The sequence below is a fragment of the Triturus cristatus genome, chromosome 5_1 (assembly GCF_964204655.1).
Source record: "Triturus cristatus chromosome 5_1, aTriCri1.1, whole genome shotgun sequence".
Classification (NCBI taxonomy): Eukaryota; Metazoa; Chordata; class Amphibia; order Caudata; family Salamandridae; genus Triturus; species Triturus cristatus.
Window position 1 is genome coordinate 404,305,946 of NC_140587.1, and position 17,893 is coordinate 404,323,838.

The following is a 17,893-nucleotide window of genomic DNA, read 5'->3' on the forward strand; positions in this document are numbered from 1 at the left end:
CCCAGCTCTGAAGTCGGCAGCTATGTACTGTAGGCCACAATTCCTCCCTAGATACATATTTATGCTTTTGTTTCTGCTGTAGATAAGAAATTAAAATAAAAGTGCACAAAATCTCATCTAGCCCCTAAGACTGGCTTAATTGATTTGTCCATTTTAGTGCTTTGCTTTTAGCGCCTCTGATCCTAGTGTAATGCAAAATCCTTACTGTGGAAGAAATGGCTATTAAGACTTGCTTGTTTGCAAGGCAAATTAACTGGGAGACATCCGCAGTGCGCTTATTGGAAAGTGCCGATGAGGGGTGGGCAGACAGGAAATCTTGGGGTGAATACCTCTGCATGTGTATATTTTTGTGAAAATGGAACACATAAATTTACTTGCAATGCCATACGTAACACGAGATCACCAATTTCAGGAGATATCAAGTCCAATTCTCTAAAGAAGTGCTGGGACCATATTGCACAAAATGTGGATCCCCGTTCTCACAAAATGAGCCCATCTGTTGTGGGATGGGCAAGAGGGTGAATGCAGCAGCAGCACTACCAAGGTTCTCTGTGAATAACAGTGCCACCAAATGATTAGTTCTTCTTTGGTTCCCATCGTCCATGTGAACGAAGGAACATGGATCTACGGACATTAACAGGCTCCTGGCTCTCCACCAACATGAGGTCCCTTTCTCTAAATTCTTTCTTTTTCGTTTCCACCTCTAACAAATGGGTGAAATTTGAAATGTGCATAGCAACATTCAAGCACGGTAAGAGCAAAGGTATATTGGGTGCGCCTAGACTGGACGATCAGAAACTGCCTTCTCTGGCTTACAATTTACTCCTTTCCTTGTGCCTTCTAAGATCATACGTTGAGGAAGGCCGTCTTGGAGTGGGCACACCTACGTGAACATGGATTACATGCATGAATGCTCTGGCAGTGCCGTACGTAGGCTGTTTGTGAACAGCCATTGAGCATATTGCTTATTGTTTGCGGAACCACAATGGATTGGCAGCTCATAAGACATTTTGTGGAAAGGCTTCAGGAGTGAAAGTAGTGATAGTGTGCCTTATTCCTCCAAAATAACTGAAGCAGCACAGGTTAGCACAACACGCCATCATTTTGTACCAGCCTCTTCTGGTTTTACTTGGGAACATTGTCCACCAGGAGCACATTTGGGTTAATCACTCAGTTATCTGTGAAGCATGTCTGTATCTAGCGCCAAGCACACTATGCATTTATAGGCTATTTGAACAGCCTTTAACAATAAAAAAACACCTCGACTAAAGTTTGCTAGTAAAAGAGTTGTGTAGAAATGCCTTTTGTAAAATCCTTCTATATTATTTTGCCCGCTTGCTTTACATTTAGAGTGTGAGCTTAATTTCAGTACCCTTTTGTAGGTCTTGCCTACCAGACAGCGCAAGATCTATTGCCAGCTTACATTGAGCCTAGAAGCCTGCCCACTTCTTACCATTGGTTGGACTTATTGTCCCTCTCACTCACTTGCTTTTTATTTGTTAACTTTTGTGGGCTTTCCTCCTCCTCCCTGTTGTGTTTATCCCACCCCTGGAGAAAGGGCACATTACTTGTGTCCTTCCACTGCTTACTTTCCAAGCGCTAGCGCTTTCTTTTTGGTTAAGCACTCCATGAGTGCATGTGCTTTTTCCAGCTCTCTCCCTCGTGTATTTCTCCCCCAGGACCCTTCTGCCCCACTGCATGTTTCTCTCTCTCTCGCCCATGTGCTTTTCTCCTCCCCTCCCCCTCTGGATACTTATTCCACCACACTCCTTGTTGCTTCCCCTGCCCTCTGTGTCGGTTCCCTACGCCCTCTGTATAGGTCCTCCCCACCCCCACCCTCTGTCATTTCCTCCCACGCGCACCTTCCATGTTGCTTCCGCTCCAACAATCAACCCTCCGTGTGCTTCCCTCACTCACTTAAACAAGCATTTACAATGCAATGGTCTCGGCATTGGTAAAGTTAGAGATATTGGCATTGCTCATGACATTATTTTTGTTTATGTTTTTGTTTTTAAAACATGTAGAGAAACGGCATTGTTGTTTACAATGTCAATAGCTTAATCAGTGTGTGTGTGTAGGTGGCTCTGTGTGTGGGTGCAAATGCAATAGGTCTTGCATTTGAGAGTGATTAAGCTATTGACATTGAAAATAACAATGCCATTTCTTTAAATGTTTTAAAAACATAAACAAAAATGTCATGAGCAATGCCAATAGCTCTAACTTTACCAATGCCGAGACCATTGCATTGTAAATGCTTGTTATTATTGCTGCCACCATTGATGGGTGCTAAACCCATCTATCTCCTTTCTTTTTCTAAAGCCAGGAGCCTGGACTCTAGCTCTAATCTTCTGGCCAGCCTCATAAGGCTGTCCTCTTAACTGGTGGGTCTTGGATTGAAGGGTATGGGTGCCCTCTCCTCCCTAGGGGATAGTATGGGTGGGTTATTGTCAACCTCCTCTGCTTCCCCTTCCTCATCGGACTGGCCATCACCATGTTCAGATGGGTGGTCCTTAGCATACTCAGCCAAGAGCTCCTGGAGCCCTAGTTTGGTCGGATGCATGCCCATTGGTAAATTTTTAAGTTTGCATAGGGACCTCAATTCCTTGAAAGACAAGTGTAAGTAAGGTGTGAGGTCGAGCTCCTCCACCAGGTCCATGTTATTATTGTCACAAACAGTTGGGTTTGTTTGAATCATTCAAACCTGACAGTTCTAATCCTCTACCCTGACTATAGTGACTTTTATTTTTCTAAAATTCTAATGAGACTTAATCAAGGCCCTAGCAAGACTTTTAGTAATTTTGGAAAAGACCAATCAGAATTGTAAAGGCAATTTTAAGAGTTCTGTTGTGTGATCAGATGGTAACCAAGTAGTCCAACAAATGCAAGTTTGTATCCCACCGCTGATCCACCAATGTGAGAAAGTGGCTCTGTATATACTGTTCCTTAATAGGTACAGGGTGTACAGAGTCCACAGTCCCCCAGGGTTTGACAGAGGCTAAAGTTAGATATAACCTTACTCTCTAAAGTGGTAGCTTGGTCGAGCAGTAAGGCAGTATCAGAGGACAGTGTAAAGCATTTGTTGTATACACTCAGTCAGCAAATGGTCTCTCACACTCAAGAACTGAACTCTAGGTCAATGGTTTATATATAAAAAATATATGCTTGTTTTATTTTAGAACCAACAAATGGAATTAAAATATACTTTCTCAGAATGAGATGCTTTATACAACTACTTTTGATATATGCAATTGACTTTTGTAAACAGTTACAAGTGGTTGCCATAGGCAACACTATTTTAAACACAACAATGCATTGAGCTCAATCGAAATTTCAAGTTATTTGCAACAGATTACTTAAAGGATTATTTTTGGAATTCCAGGACTGGATCCTAGATTTAGTCCTGGGTCAGTACTTAGAATCAAGTGATGAAAGTCGACTTAATTACGGAGATGATTTTTAAACAATATTTAGCTATTTTAAAAGTTGACACTTAGAAAATATTTCAAAGAAAACAGTCAATGATTCCCTATGGAAGAAAATTCAAGTTGCAGGTATGTTCTCGTTACTTTTGTAATACAGTACTGGGTGCTTAGACTCAGTACTGGGACCTTTATCCAAAACAGGTAAGTAATTATGTTTTCAGATATTATACGATTTTTAAAGAATATTTAAAGATTGCAGAAATTGACACTTAAAAGAAATTTCATACAAAAACAGTCCATGATTTCCTATGGGAGAAATTTGGGTTGCTGTTAAGTACAGTTGTAAGTATTTACACCAATATCCAGCACTGAGAGCTCACCTAAGAGCAGGTGAGTGTTTTCGTTACTCGGCTGATTTTTGGTGAATATTTTAAGATTTGAAAAGTCCACACTTGGAAGAAATTTCAGGAAAAAGCCAGTCAATGTTACCCTATGAGAAAAATAGAGTTATCGGTTTAAAGGTAAGTATTCGACTGGCAGAGTTGAGGTTCTGGGCATAGACTCAGGGGTCCCCCAGGGTCAGGTAGGTACAGTTGGTTCACCCTCAGCGACTCTAGGGCGGCCGGGTGCAGAGAGAGTTAGGCCCAATGTTATCCTATGAGGGATAGGGGGGCCTTGGTTGGTGGCTGCTTACTAGCAAGCCACGTGGCTGTGGGAGCTGGGCTCCTGGTCACTTACTCAGGGCAAGTGGGGTAGTAGGTAGGTGTAGAGGTTGCACTGCCAGGGCCACTCGGGCGGCTGGGTGCAGGGTGCTTTTGAGCCTTCGGGTGCTCAATTGATTTCAACGGGAAATCTCCGGTTTAGAAAAAGACTGCAAGCTCGGGGACGAGGATTCTTCAGGTGCCACCACCACTTCGAGAGGTAAGTTGGGTAGTTGGAGGATAGGTAGGTACCCCGGGATTGGGCACAGTGGGCCGCGGGGCGCCGCGTGCAGGGGTGCCTTTTGGTGTCGGGAAATCTTACCCTCTGTTGATCGCGGTAGGGGGGCACCTTGTTCTGAGGCTGCAGGCTTCTTCAGGAGGGTCGAGGGAGGTCCTTGGGTGCCGGACTCGGGGCCACAGTCGCCGTGTGGTCGTCCTCGTGGTCTTTGTTCACTCCGGCACTGGCCAGGCTTGGCTGGTGCAGAGTGTGCTGGGTTCGCAGTTCCGGGCTTCTGCCAGGGATTAGAGGTAGGTTTTGAGTAGAGCCTCTACTCATGGGAGTCCCAGTGGCTTAGAGCCAACAGGTAGCCAGGTCCTCCCAGGTTTGAGGTTGCTGGCCACAAGAGATGCCGGGTTGGATCAGGTTCGAGGGTCGACAGGCCGGTAGGGCTGGGGCCAAAGCAGTTGGTGTCTTTCTCTTCTTAGCAGCTGCAGGGCAGGTCTTCTTTCTTCTTGCTCTTCTTTGTATTTCGGAATCTGGATTCTCGGCAAGGAAGGTTCAGGGTGCCCCTAAATACTAGATTTAGGGGCGTTACAGGTAGATGAAGGGCAGGGACCAATGGGTCCCTGTCCTGGGGTGGGTAAACCCCCTATCCTGCCTCTCTCCTGTGGGAGGGGGGCAGTAGCCTAGTCCTGATAGGGTAGGGCCTCCCATCTTCAAGATGGCGAGAGCCCGGAGATGTGCTTCACCTCGCCTCCCCCACCTGATGGGTGGAGCCGGCAGGCTGGCACATCCACTGTCCTTGTTTGGGGTTTCCGGCCAAGCATCCCGCCAGAGTGGGGGGTTGCAGTGGCCTGGGGAAGCTCACAGAGGCGGCATGCCTTTGAAGCTTCCCCCTGCCCATCCTGGGGGAGGAGAATTAGCACCTCGCCCAGGATGTGCATTGTTGCAGGCCCAGGAGAGGAGGGGCTCTCCCACCCAGGGATCCAGCATTATGTCTGCTCTGTGGCAGCCTAGGCAGCCTCAAATCAGACGTGGATTGTAGGTTAGGTTTAAGGGGGCATCTCTAAGATGCCCTCTGGGGTGCTTGGTACATTAAATCCCACACTGGCATCAGTGTGGGTTTAATGTGCTTAGAAGTTTGATACCAAACTTCTCAGTCTTCAGTGTACTCTTAAATGGCAGCACTGCACTTACAGTGCTCAGGAATGGACCTGGGTACTGTAGGGGCACAGGGCTCCTGCTCCTGTGCCCACACCATTGGCATAAGGCACCCAGCTAGAGGGGTGGCTGATGTATGCCATGGCAGTGTAGGTGATGGGCATGGCACACAGGGATGTGTGCCATGTCGACTTTGTTTTGTCTTGCACCCAGACACCCAGCCTGGAAAGGGGGGGGGTGTGTGTGTGTGTGTGTGTGTGTGTGTACACACAGAGCCTCTAAGGGTGGCACAATGAGTGCTGCAGCCCTTAGAGGCCTTCCCTGGTCACAAGGCTCTGGGTACCAAGGGTACCATTTACTAGGGGCTGACATGTGGCCAGAGTTTGCCAATTTGGTTTGGTGTGTTGTAGGGAAGGAACATAGGCCATGGGCACCTGATTGGCAGGAGTTCAGGTCACACTCAGTCAAAGTCCATTCAGAAAAAAGTGGGGGCATACCATGCAAGAAAGATGGCACTTTCTCCCACGGGTTGCCGAGCGATCTTCGCCTCATTCTGGGCCGCGGAGGGCCTTGTGCCACTACCCAGGCCTGTCTCGTTTCCCCACGCAGGGGGCTGCCTCGGTGGGGGTCGGGTCGGCGTCATTCCGGTGCCGCCCCAGAGCCGGTGCCGCCCCAGCTCTACTCCAGTCTCCGGTGCGGGGTGACTTGGAGGTACCTTGTCCGGTGACGCCGGATGGTGCCGACGTCCTGCCTCAATCAGCGGACTCTACGGCTCCGCGCAGGAGTCGTACCGCGGATTCATCTTCAGACGCTCCTTCTACGGAGGCAGGCTGTATATTGGTTTCGTCCTCCCCGGAGACTGGTCGCCGTGTGGTGTCTTTCTCACCGGCATCGAAGGGCGGCTCCCTGCCCTTCCTGAGGCAGAGGTGTTAGTAGGAAGAGCGACAGGTCCCTCATTCTTCGGCTCCTTCTGACTTCCAGTTCTGGCCCTTGCCCGTCCCGCTTGGCCTCGGGGACGGCTGCCTTAGTTTGCAGCCGTCTCCCACGGAGGAGCTGCTTTCTTCACCACGGGGCCCTACGGAGGTGGGTGCAGCCTTCGCTCACATGGTGTCCACAGCTGTGGGCATCCTGCGCATGGGTGACCCGGTGGCTCACCTTCCGGCTTATCATCTATTGGAGGTCCTCCACCAGGGCTCTGGTCGGAGGGAAGTCTTACTTCCCTTTGAAGGTTCTCTCAGCATCTTCTGCACCGGCACCTTCTGGCGCCGCGTGACCCGGCGTGTCTTTCCCTTCACCCCTCAGCCACCAACCCCCTTCTGCGGACTGCTTTTCCCTCCCTGCCATCACTGTTGACTCCGCTGTCCCGAGAGGCCCGCTGGCTGGACTCTTGGGGGCGCAACATGTTGGCCTCGACCAGCGCGGCCCTGCGGGCCCTTAATACCTTGTGTGCGCTGGCTAGGCCCTCCTCCTGTTTGTGGGACTCTGCTGAGTCTCTGGGATCTGCAGCGTCCCAGGAGTCTGGTCAGGTGGACTTACGGCATCATGCATTGGATGGCCGGGAGCTTGCGGCGTTTATTCTCCGCTCCGCTCTGGACAGCTCAGAGGTGCTGAGCCGGGCCATTGCTTCCTCAGTCGCTCTCCGTCGCCATGGTTGGCTTCGGGACGGTGTATTCTCTGAGAATATTCGGGAGCGACTCATCGACCTTCCGTTAGAGGGCAACCTGTTCCATGCCCCGGCCGACTCCGCCATCCAAAGGCTCTTGGTGGGGCTCCGTCCTCCTCCTCCTCCGCCTTATCCTCCTCCTCCCCTGTCCCCTCCTCCGTCCCCTCTTCAGTGACTTCTGAGTTGGGTTGATTCTGGGCCTTCTTAGGCTGGTTGTTCTGGCTGTGGAGTGTGTTTTCTGGCCTTTTCCGTCCCTCCTTGGGACTTTGGCGGCTGCTGAACGTCCCTTGTGTTGATTGTGTGTGGGTTCTGCAGGAGTTGTTGCGCGGACTTGGCCCTGAGTTTGGGCCTTCTGCTTTGCTTGGGCTGCTTGTCAAGCCTTCAGCGCGGGTGTTTTTTTTCCCCGTGGGTCTTTTATTTTTCCTCTGCTGCAGCAATTCTTCCAAAGAGGGGTCCCATATCTTGGGACATAATGTACCCTATGTGGGGTAGTGGTAGCTGTCATATAGCTTGCGCTCTGCTTGAGGGTTCTGGTCGCCTTCGGTTGCCTGTTCTCCATGGCGTTAAGGTAGGTTGCTTTTGTTTCCGGAGGTCCTGTGCGCGGCTACTCGTAGTGGTGTGCCCAGGCATCTCCTCCTCTCCCTGCTCCTGTACTGAGGTCTGGAATGATCCTGTGTTCTCCCTTGCCAGGCATCGCCTACTCGGCCTTCCTGGGGCCTCGGGCTGTTCTTCTGGCGGCTTTGACTGCTGGCGCTGTTCTAGCTGGCAGGCTGCTCTCCATCTGAAGTGGGTTCACCTTCTTTTCCCTTGTTTCCTTGGGCCCTCTAGGCTGCTTCTTCTGCTTTTCCTGTCTTGGCATTGGGCGGAAGCTATGTTGCCTTGTGGGGGAGTGGGGTGCTTCGGCCTCTCTGTCCTTGGTCCCTCTGCTGTGCGTGTACGAGCCTCTTCCGCCTTCTTTCCCTCCTAAATCCCCTTGGGGTCGGTGGGGTTCTGCTTGTGGGGGTTACCTTGGCCTGGCGGGGTTCTACCTGGTCCACAGATCCGGTCCCCTGTGGGGTCCTCTGTTCTGCATTGGCTGGTGCGGTCCTTTTCGCAGACCCTCCTTCCCAGGGGTATGGCTAGGGTATCTATTCTACGTGAAGGAATCTGCGGCTCGTAGTCTCTGTCAGATGTTCGAGTTACTTACCTTCGGTAACGATGTATCTGGTAGGGACGATTCTAGCCGCAGATTCCTTCACGGCCCGCCCTTCCTCCCCTATTCTGCGAGGACCCTTGGGTTGGTCTTCGATACTCGCTTCCCGGTGGGGGGCTCTGTCTCCTGTGAGTGCCATCCTTGTTCTTGATGGGTGGCTCCGTCTGAGGGCGGTTCGTTCCTCCTTTGGAGGATGGGGTTCCAGTGCTCCGGTGCCCTGCTGCTCTGGCTACTCCAGGTTGGGGGGGGGGAATTGCTTTCTATCCCTTTCCTCCCTCCCCTCCCCTCCCTTCCCTTCCTTCCATTACTATCTTCTGATTAAGGGTCATCTGGCCTTGTCTTTCCCTTGTCCCTTGTGGGTGGTTGCCCTCTAGGTTGGGTTGACTTGGAGGTTTGTTGTCCCTGTCTGTCTTGGGACTGGTCCCATTCCTTGTTCAGGATTGGGGGGGGCCTCCTACGTGTGCCATGACTTTTACGCACGTTCTTTGCACCCGGAGCACAGGGATGGGAGGTTGTCTATGTGCTGGCAGGGTGAATGCGCAGGTTTCTGCTTGTTCTTCCTTCTTCTTTCCCTGCCCTTGGGTTCTTAAGTGTTGGCACTATGGTGATGTTGTTAGTCACCGTTTCTTTCCAATTTTTACTGCTCTTCGCACACTATTCCCATGCTTCCACAGTTTTTTTTATCTGGTGGTTCCGCGTTGTGGTGCGGAAAAGTTCTCCTAAGAAAACTGACGTAGGCATGCCGGGGTGGGTCTTATGTGACCTCGCTGATGTCACGTACGCGGACGACGCCTGGACGGAGTCGCGTGATGTCGACCCCCCCCCCCCCCCATCCCCCCCCCTTCCTGGCGCGCAGGGATGCTGTGGCAAAAAAGTTTCCGGAACCAGTCTCACACCTGGGGATAATTCTATGTGAAGGAATCTGCGGCTAGAATCGTCTCTAACAGATACATCGTTACCGAAGGTAAGTAACTCGTACATCTGTAAGAAACATTAGTAGTGATGGATTCCTTACTGCCCCACCCATCCTCCCCACTCTGTGAACTGATTTCTAGGGTAAGGTCATCCCTGTCAGGGCCCTAGTTTCAAGGCACCAGTGGTCAGTGTCTTTCAAGGCTCTGCGTTTTCTGGCGTGGAAAGGTGTGTACAGAACTGACAGCGTGCGAGGGCTTAAGTAGCTGCCGCGACGTCATCTCGGCGACCACGACGCCAACTTTCGACACGGAGCCGCACAACGCCACCTTCCGACGCGCAGGGCTACTGCTGATGAAAACTTTCCAGATCCAGTCTGACGCCTGGGGGTAATTCTAAGGTAAGGAATCTATCACTAATGCTTCTTACAGATATATCGTTGCCGAAGGTAAGTAACTTGTTCATTAGTAGCCCCCACAGGGGATTGTCAGCCTTGGTACACCACCCTGTTAGAACTGTCAGTGGTGCCACATCAAAACTAAATCTAACACCCTTTGAAAATGGTTTATCTATTGTAATAACATCAATCAACTTAATGCCTCTATACAATACATCATTTGTTAACTGTTGCATTTACAGTAGTCTGGTTTGGCTTACACATCCATTTGTTTACACTTAACAGCAGTAGCTGCATACCTGCAATATAGACAACATGTATCTCTTTACAGAGTACGAGTGATCAAAGCCTTCATGGAAGGATTAAAAAGTGATACCACCAAGGGTTCCCCGTGCGCCAGAATGGAACCTAAATATAGTCCTTACAAGTCCATTGGGTCCACGTTTTGAACCAATGCACAAATGTCAGTTAAAATTCCGGTCATGGAAGTTTGCTTTCCTCATAGCAATAACCTCACTAAGGAGAGCTGGTGAACTTCTGGCATAACTTTCATTCTTTCAACTTAACAAAGATAGGGTGGTTCTTCGTACCAATCCTAAATTTCTACCCAAGGTATTTTCTGCCTTTCATATCAATCAGTTGTTACCTGTGTTCTTTCATCAACCTGATTATGTAGCAGACAGAGGGAGCTCTACACACACTTGATGTTATATGAGCTATACTATATTATTTAGAAAGAACCAAAGAATTTCGAAAAACAAAGCAACTATTTGTTGCTTTTTCTCCACGGCACAAAGGCAATCCCATATCGAAGTCAGGTATTGCAAGATGGATTGTAAAATGTATACAAACATGTTATGCTAATGCAAAAATAACTCTAATAATACCCCCTAAAGCACATTCCACCCGCAAAAAAATAGGGGCTGCTATGGCTTTCTTAGGTAATATTCCCCTTACCGACATCTGTAAGGCAGCAAGATGGTCTACACCGCACACTTTCACTCAACACTATTGTGTAGATGTGTGTGCGAGACAACAAGCAAATGTAGGCCAGGCAGTATTCAAAACACTGTTTCAAACCACTACAACCACTACTCATTAGCCACCGCTTTGTGAGTATACTGCTATATAGTCTATGCAAAGCATGTGATCTACAGCTCACATGCCTCGAACGGATAATGTTACTTACTCAGTAAACATCTGTTCTTGGCATGTAAAGCTGTAGATTTGCATGGACCCCCCCGCCTCCCCGGGCTCCTGTAGTTCTTTATTTACATTTATACGCATGGACATCTCTATTGTACACTTACTAACTCCATTCTCACCCTCTGCGGGGAAAACAGAAAAACAACTTGCAAACATCCGTACCCAACACTAGATGGCATGAGTGTGCAAAGCATGTGAATCTACAGCTATACATGCCAAGAACAGATGCTTACTGGGTAAGTAACCTTATCCTTCTCCATTATTGGCATCTCTCATATATTTCATGCGACCCACCCTCCTCTCCGTAGAGGTCCCCTATTGTTACTGGATTCTTTCACACTAGTGCTTGAAAATCTGAGGGACTTGGCTTCAGTGGGGATTGTTCTATATGGTACTGTCACCAGATTGGCTGGAGTTTGGTTCCTTTTAAAGGATATGGATGGGTTATTAAAGTGATTATTTCATTGCCATTATAGGCTATAGTAATGTTATGTACTGCTTTGTTATGGTACTGTGGGACTCTCACTTCGGTATGGAATAATTCAAGCACGTGTATCTATGAAAGATGCTCAAACTGGAGAACCTCAGTTATAGGTAAGTAACTTACTTTCTCCAGTATTTGGGGTGTCTTTCATAGATTCACATGCCTGAATCATTCCCCGTCGTCGGAGTGGGAGTCCCACGGTACATAGAAAAGCAATAATTATGCATATAACAACCAAAAAACCCTGGTAACCTGAACCAGGAAGTAAAATAGCCTAAGCTACCAGGAAAAAACTTCCACATCTATGACTATCACAGTCATTATATCCAGTCCAAACTGCAGCCAATCAGGCGACAGCACCCACCAGAATGTTCTCCTCAGAGGCTCAGGCTCTCAGATTTTCTACCGCACGTCATGTGAAGGGAGTCTCCCTGAACTCTGCTCAGTACTTTAAGCTTTCACTGCTGTTTTACAATCTTCAAGGATGTCAACTTCAAAAAGATCCCTCTTCAGACCATGGTGAGTCCTGCGGGAAACTTCGGCTTTTTTCTGAAGACCCTCACAAGAAATGTATCGATTGCCTCTATCCTGATCATGAGGTGAAGGAGTGTAAGATTTGCCGGACTTTCCCTCAGAAAACCCTCGGGGATAGAGAAGGGCACCTTCTGTGGCTGCAGAAGATCAAGGATAAAGACACTCCTTTGTCAGAGATAGAAAGTTCCTCTGGATCTTCTCTCTTCCAGAAAAAGGGTGGCTGAAGAAGAGTTTTCTTCTCCTGGGGCGAAGGTTTTGAGGGGAGCCCAGCCTGTTAAGGGCTCTAGTCAGTCTTCGTCTTCATCTAGGAAGACGTCTCCACCTTCAGGAACCAAGCCCTATACGCCTCTGAGAAAATCAGGAAAAACTCTACCACCTAAAAGTTTTCCTGACAGGAATTTACCTCGGGTGAGATTGCCGTCGTCGACCACACCGTCGACGCCTCTGTCGTCGACGGTTATCATCGTCGACGCGGTTTCAACGTCGACGAATACATTCTCGTCACCAAGACCTGCAATGATAATGACTTCAGCTTCGTCTCCGTCGACGCTGGTCTCTGTGAGTGTTAAGCCCATCTCGTCGACAAAGGAAGTGTCATCACTCGTCTCTGCTCCGTCGACGGTAAGAAGTAAGAAAATGATTGCTGTACCGTCGACGATTGCCCCGTCGGCGAAAACGGACTCGCCGACGAAGATTCACTCGTTGACGAAGATGGACTCGTCGACGCCCTCGTCGACGAAGGCCTCGTCGGCGGCCTCGTCGACGAAGATGCCCTCGTCGACGAAGATTGCCTCGTCGACGGCTAACGTCTCGTCGGCGAAAACAGCCTAGTCATCGAAGATGGCTTCTACATCAGGAATACCGCCGTCGACTGCTCCATCGACGCGATTTTCACCACCTCTTTTGTCTACCTGCACGGATATGCAAGTATGGACTGCGACTCTGTCGTCTGCATTATCTGATCAAACTGCAACGGCGACTACACTTCTTCAGCGCCGTCGGTCATCTTTGGAAGCTATTTCGCCTTTAAAGTTGCCGGCGCAGCTTCTACAATCGGAGGAGGATGAGGAGGACGACTCCGGAGAGGATGAAAGGTTTCGGACTGCAAGGAGTCCATCGGAGCTCTTCATCAAATTTCAAGACGACGACCAGGACGAAGATCCTGATACTGCACCACAGTCCCCACCTCCTGTACCAGTGCCTTCTGCTCAAATGCCATTAGACTTGCTCAATAGTCTGCAGTATATGTTGCAGGACTATTGTAGGCGTTTCCCTCCTTCGGATTCGGCGGAATCTCTTCCGTCGACACATATGCCAAGAGTGTCGATACCGTCTTTTCAGTCTCCAAGACCACCTTCTCCATTGCCAGCTCGTCACTCACATGCTAATGCCGATGAAGGATAAGTAGATGATCAATCTGTGATGTCGGAGTGGGATGATTATCAGGTGCAAACTCCATCTCCAAGTGCTCCGGCCCCGGTGGATTCTCCCCCGGTGGTAATCGGAAATTTCCATTCACTTATGGAGAGAGCTACCAAGAGATTCCTGATCCCCATGGAAGCAAAGGAGGATGACTGCTTCCTTTATGATTTTAAAGACCAACCAAGGAAGCAGATTCGGGCAATCCCAATCATTGATTTCATTTGGAAAGAGGGATTACGACTAATGACTACTCCAAACTCTCTTCCAGCAGTGTTAGCACGGTTGGATAAAAAGTATAAGGCCACAAGTAATTCATCAGCATGCCTTATTGGTCAACCTAAAGCAGACTCTGTTATAGCTCAATCGGCTCAGAGACGGGCTAGGAACCCATCATCGCCCATATCAGCTCCACCTGATAGAGACGGCAGGAGATTAGATGCAATAGGAAAGAAGGTTTCCACGATGGCAGCAACCACAGTTCGAGCTGCAAACTCCCTGGCTATATTGGGGAGATACGATCGCCAGATGTGGTCCGACATCTCTCCTTTCATCGATATGTTACCGGAGCCTTCAAAATCCGAGGCCTTAAAGATCTTGCAGGAAGGGGAGTATGCATCGGCAGAGATCATTGATGCAGCAGTGGATGTGGCATCTATTGGGTTGAGGCAGTTGGCGGGAGCTGCAGTCTTAAGGAGGCAGGGTTGGCTAAAGTCAACGACTTTTCGTCAGGAGGTGCAGTCAAAGATCATAGACATGCCATTTGATGGTGAGTCCTTATTTGGTCCACATGTGGATGAAGCACTACAGGCGGTTAAGAAGCATACGGAGATTGCGAGGTCTCTTGGTAGCCTGCAATTTCGGAAGTCTTCCTTCCGTGATGCCAGAGGACGTGGATCCTTCTCTAGCAGGGGAGGTTATAATCAGCAGCGTTCCTTTCAAACCTCCTAGCCTGGCCAAAGATCTCAAAATTATCGCTAACAATATTACGGACAACAAAGTCAACCGTACTCAGTCTCGAAGGAAACAATCCTTTCGTGGACGAGAGTGCAGTAAGAAACAATGAGGTCTACCACCTGCCTCCATCTCTACCGTTGCCCCGTACAAAAATTGGAGGTCAAATATCCCACTTTCATTCAAATTGGTCCAAGATTACGACAGACAAGTGGGTGTTGGATATAGCATCCAGAGGCCAGGCTCTGGAATTCACAAAAATTCCGCCAAATTCTCCTCCCAAAGGTCCACCCCCTGCTCATCTCAAGTAGCTTTTTCCCCAAATAAATCTGATGATTCAAAAGGGAGCAATCGAAAAAGTCCCTCTACTGCAGAAAGGGACGGGCTTTTATTCAAGATTTTTCCTCATCCGGAAAAAGTCAGGGGAGTGGCGTCCAATTCTCGATCTTCGCGCTCTCAACAAATTTTTAAAGAAAATGTCTTTCCGGATGTTAAAGCTCCAAGAAATTCTACAGTTGCTTTCGATGGGGGATCACATGGCCACCCACGACCTACAGGACGCTTATTTTCATGTACCAATCCTACCCAGGCACAGAAAATTTCTACGGTTCAGAGTAGCTGGCAGGGATTTTCAATTCAGAGTCCTCCCATTTGGACTCCGTTCTGCACCCAGAGTATTCACAAAGGTCATAACGCCAGTGACTGCACATCTCCGTCTGCATGGAATTCAAATTTTCCCGTACATGGACGACTGCCTTATCAAGGCGAGATCCGCCAAGGTAGCATCCGAGCATGTTCAAAAATGCCTATTACTCTTTCAGTCCCTGGGCCTTTCCACAAATCTAGAGAAATGACATCTATCTTCTTCGCAAAGAAGAACGTTCCTAGGAGCAACACTGGACACAAATCTGTCCAAGGCCTTTGTGTCAAAAGAAAGGCAAGTCAAGATACGCAACCTCGCGCGCTCACTACTATCAAAAGAGTGCGTTTCAGTCCGTGTGTACAAATCCTTCCTTGGAATGATTTCTTCTTGCATTCATCTCATTCCCAACTGCTGGTACAGAATGAGGCCGTTGCAAGAGGAGCTCAATCTGCAATGACTTCAGATCACAGGGTCATTCGAGGATATCATTCACATCACCTCACGAATGCGGGACGCCTTTCAGTGGTGGGGTCAGATGAAGCATTTGAAAGAGGGTTGTCCATTTCTGGTCGAAATGCCGGATTTCACCATCACCACAGATGAATCCCTCGAGGGTTGGGGAGCGCACCTTCAAGGAATGACAGTCAATGGCAGGTGGACTCTAGAACAAAGAAAGTGGCATATCAACCTCTTAGAGCTGCGAGCCCTATTCTTGGCTTTAAAATCCTTCCAAGCCATCATCAGAGGAGCATGCGTACTAGTAAGAACAGACAATACGACAAGTATGCATTACTTGAACAAACAAGGCGGGACGAGGTCAGCCCTACTATCTCAGCAAGAGATTTGGGATTGGGCGATCCGTCACAAGATCAGCCTTAAAGCCATTCACGTCCCGGGAATCACCAATGTTCTGGCGGATTCCCTCAGCAGAACCACATCGTCAAATCACGAATAGGAACTACACCAACTGTCCCTAGACGGAGTGTTTCAGAAATGGGGGCATCCTGATCTAGACCCTCTTTGCAACCAGCCAGAACCGCAAATGCCCATTCTTTGCAAGTTGGGTTCCCCACAAAAAATCGCTGGGAAATGCCTTTTCGATGAATTGGTTGCAAATATATGCCTACGCTTTTCCACCGTTTCCGTTGGTTCCACGGGTTCTGCGCAAGATCAAACAACAGCCTTGCCGCATGATCTTAATTGCTCCCAGATGGCCCCGCCAGTACTGGTTTACAGAACTTCTCCTCCTCTCGGAGGCCAAGCCCATACAGTTTCGACCAATTCCCCAGCTTCTGACACTTCAGAACGGCCAAATTTATCATCCGGACCCAACATCGCTGAGATTGGCGGCATGGCTCCTCAACACCTTGAATTTGCACACCTAGATATCCCTCCAGACTGTCAAGAGGTTTTGGCCAATGCTCAAGCACCCGCAACTGTTAACCTACAAATTGAAGTGGAAAAGATTTTGCATGTGGTGTCAATCTGCTAATCTCCATCCTATCCATGCAAGACCAGAACAAATTCTGCCTTTCTTTCTACAGTTGGCAAGGTCCGGTCTTTCCCATTCTACTCTAAAGGTGTTCTTGGCGGCAATTTCAAGGTTTCGGCAGGATGGTGTTAACTCTCTTTATTCCAATAGTCATCCAACAATTTTTTAAGGGGTTTATTTAGGATGTTCCCTCCTATTTGGCATCCACCTCCTTCTTGGCACCTTAATATAGTGCTTTCACAACTAATGCGGCATCCTTTCGAGCCCATTCACAAGGTGGATTTAAAGTTCCTCTCTTGGAAGGTTTCCTTATTGCTGGCTTTAACATCAACCAGAAGGGTTAGTGACCTCCAAGCGTTCACTGTTCATCCACCCTTTCTGCAATTCTCATCTGAATCTGTAGTGCTGCGCACTAATCCAAAATTTATGCCAAAGGTTCCGACGGATTTCCATCTTAATGAACCTATAATTTTGAAAACATTCTTCCCAAATCCATTAACAGCTGCAGAAAGGGCCTTGCATTCTCTAGACATCAAGAGATGTCTGAAGTTTTACTTACAGCGGACAGCATCAATACGCAAATCGGACCAACTCTTTGTAGCATATGGGAAACCGCGCCAAGGCCATTCAGTATCAAAGCCAACCATAGCTCGTTGGATCTCTGCTGCAATTTGTTTATGCCATGACCAAGCTGGAAGACCATTGCAAGCGACCCCAAGAGCACACTCTACGAGAGCGATCTCTTCATCTACAGCGCTTTTCGCTGGTGTGCCTCTTCATCAGATCTGTAAAGCGGCAACATGGTTCAGCAGACATACTTTTTACCAAACACTACTGTTTGGAAGCTGCAAGTGATGCGGATGCATCAGTCTGACAAGCTGTTCTACGCAATCTTTTCAAATAAGGTGAGCCTCTGTTCTCCCTCCTCCACTATGCTTTTATAAGACGCTTTTTTCCATACTATTTCTGTCTTGAAATTGTTTTCCAGACGTTGAAACACATATGTATTTCTCTGTAGTCTTACTGTTTCATAATGTATATGGTCTATGATACAAAGCAGCGTTTTATGAGCATAAGGTTACGTACTGCTATCTACTTGGATTCAGGCATGTGAATCTATGAAAGACACCCCAAATACTGGAGAAGAACAATAGTTACTTACCTGTAATCTGTGGTTCTCCAGTATTGGTGTCTTTCATAGATTCACATGAAACCCGCCCACCTCCCCTCAGAAGCTTTTTAGGCTGTTATGTATTGATTCACTCCTGTGCGAGAAAATCTGAGAGCCTGAGCCTCTGAGGAGAACATTCTGGTGGGTGCTGTTGCCTGATTGGCCTCAGTTTGGACTGGATATAATGACTGTGATAGTCATAGATGTGGAAGTTTTTTCCTGGTAGCTTAGGCTACTTTACTTCCTGGTTCAGGTTACCAGGGTTTTTTGGTTGTTATATGCATAATTATTGCTTTTCTATGTACCGTGGGACTCCCACTCC

At 48.4% G+C, this 17,893-nt stretch overlaps 1 protein-coding gene across 15 annotated transcripts in view; it reads left to right on the forward strand.

The window, feature by feature from the left end:
• UBR5 (ubiquitin protein ligase E3 component n-recognin 5) overlaps positions 1-17,893 on the forward strand; it is a 2,036,132-nt gene that overhangs the window by 599,260 nt on the left and 1,418,979 nt on the right. The window lies entirely within an intron of this gene.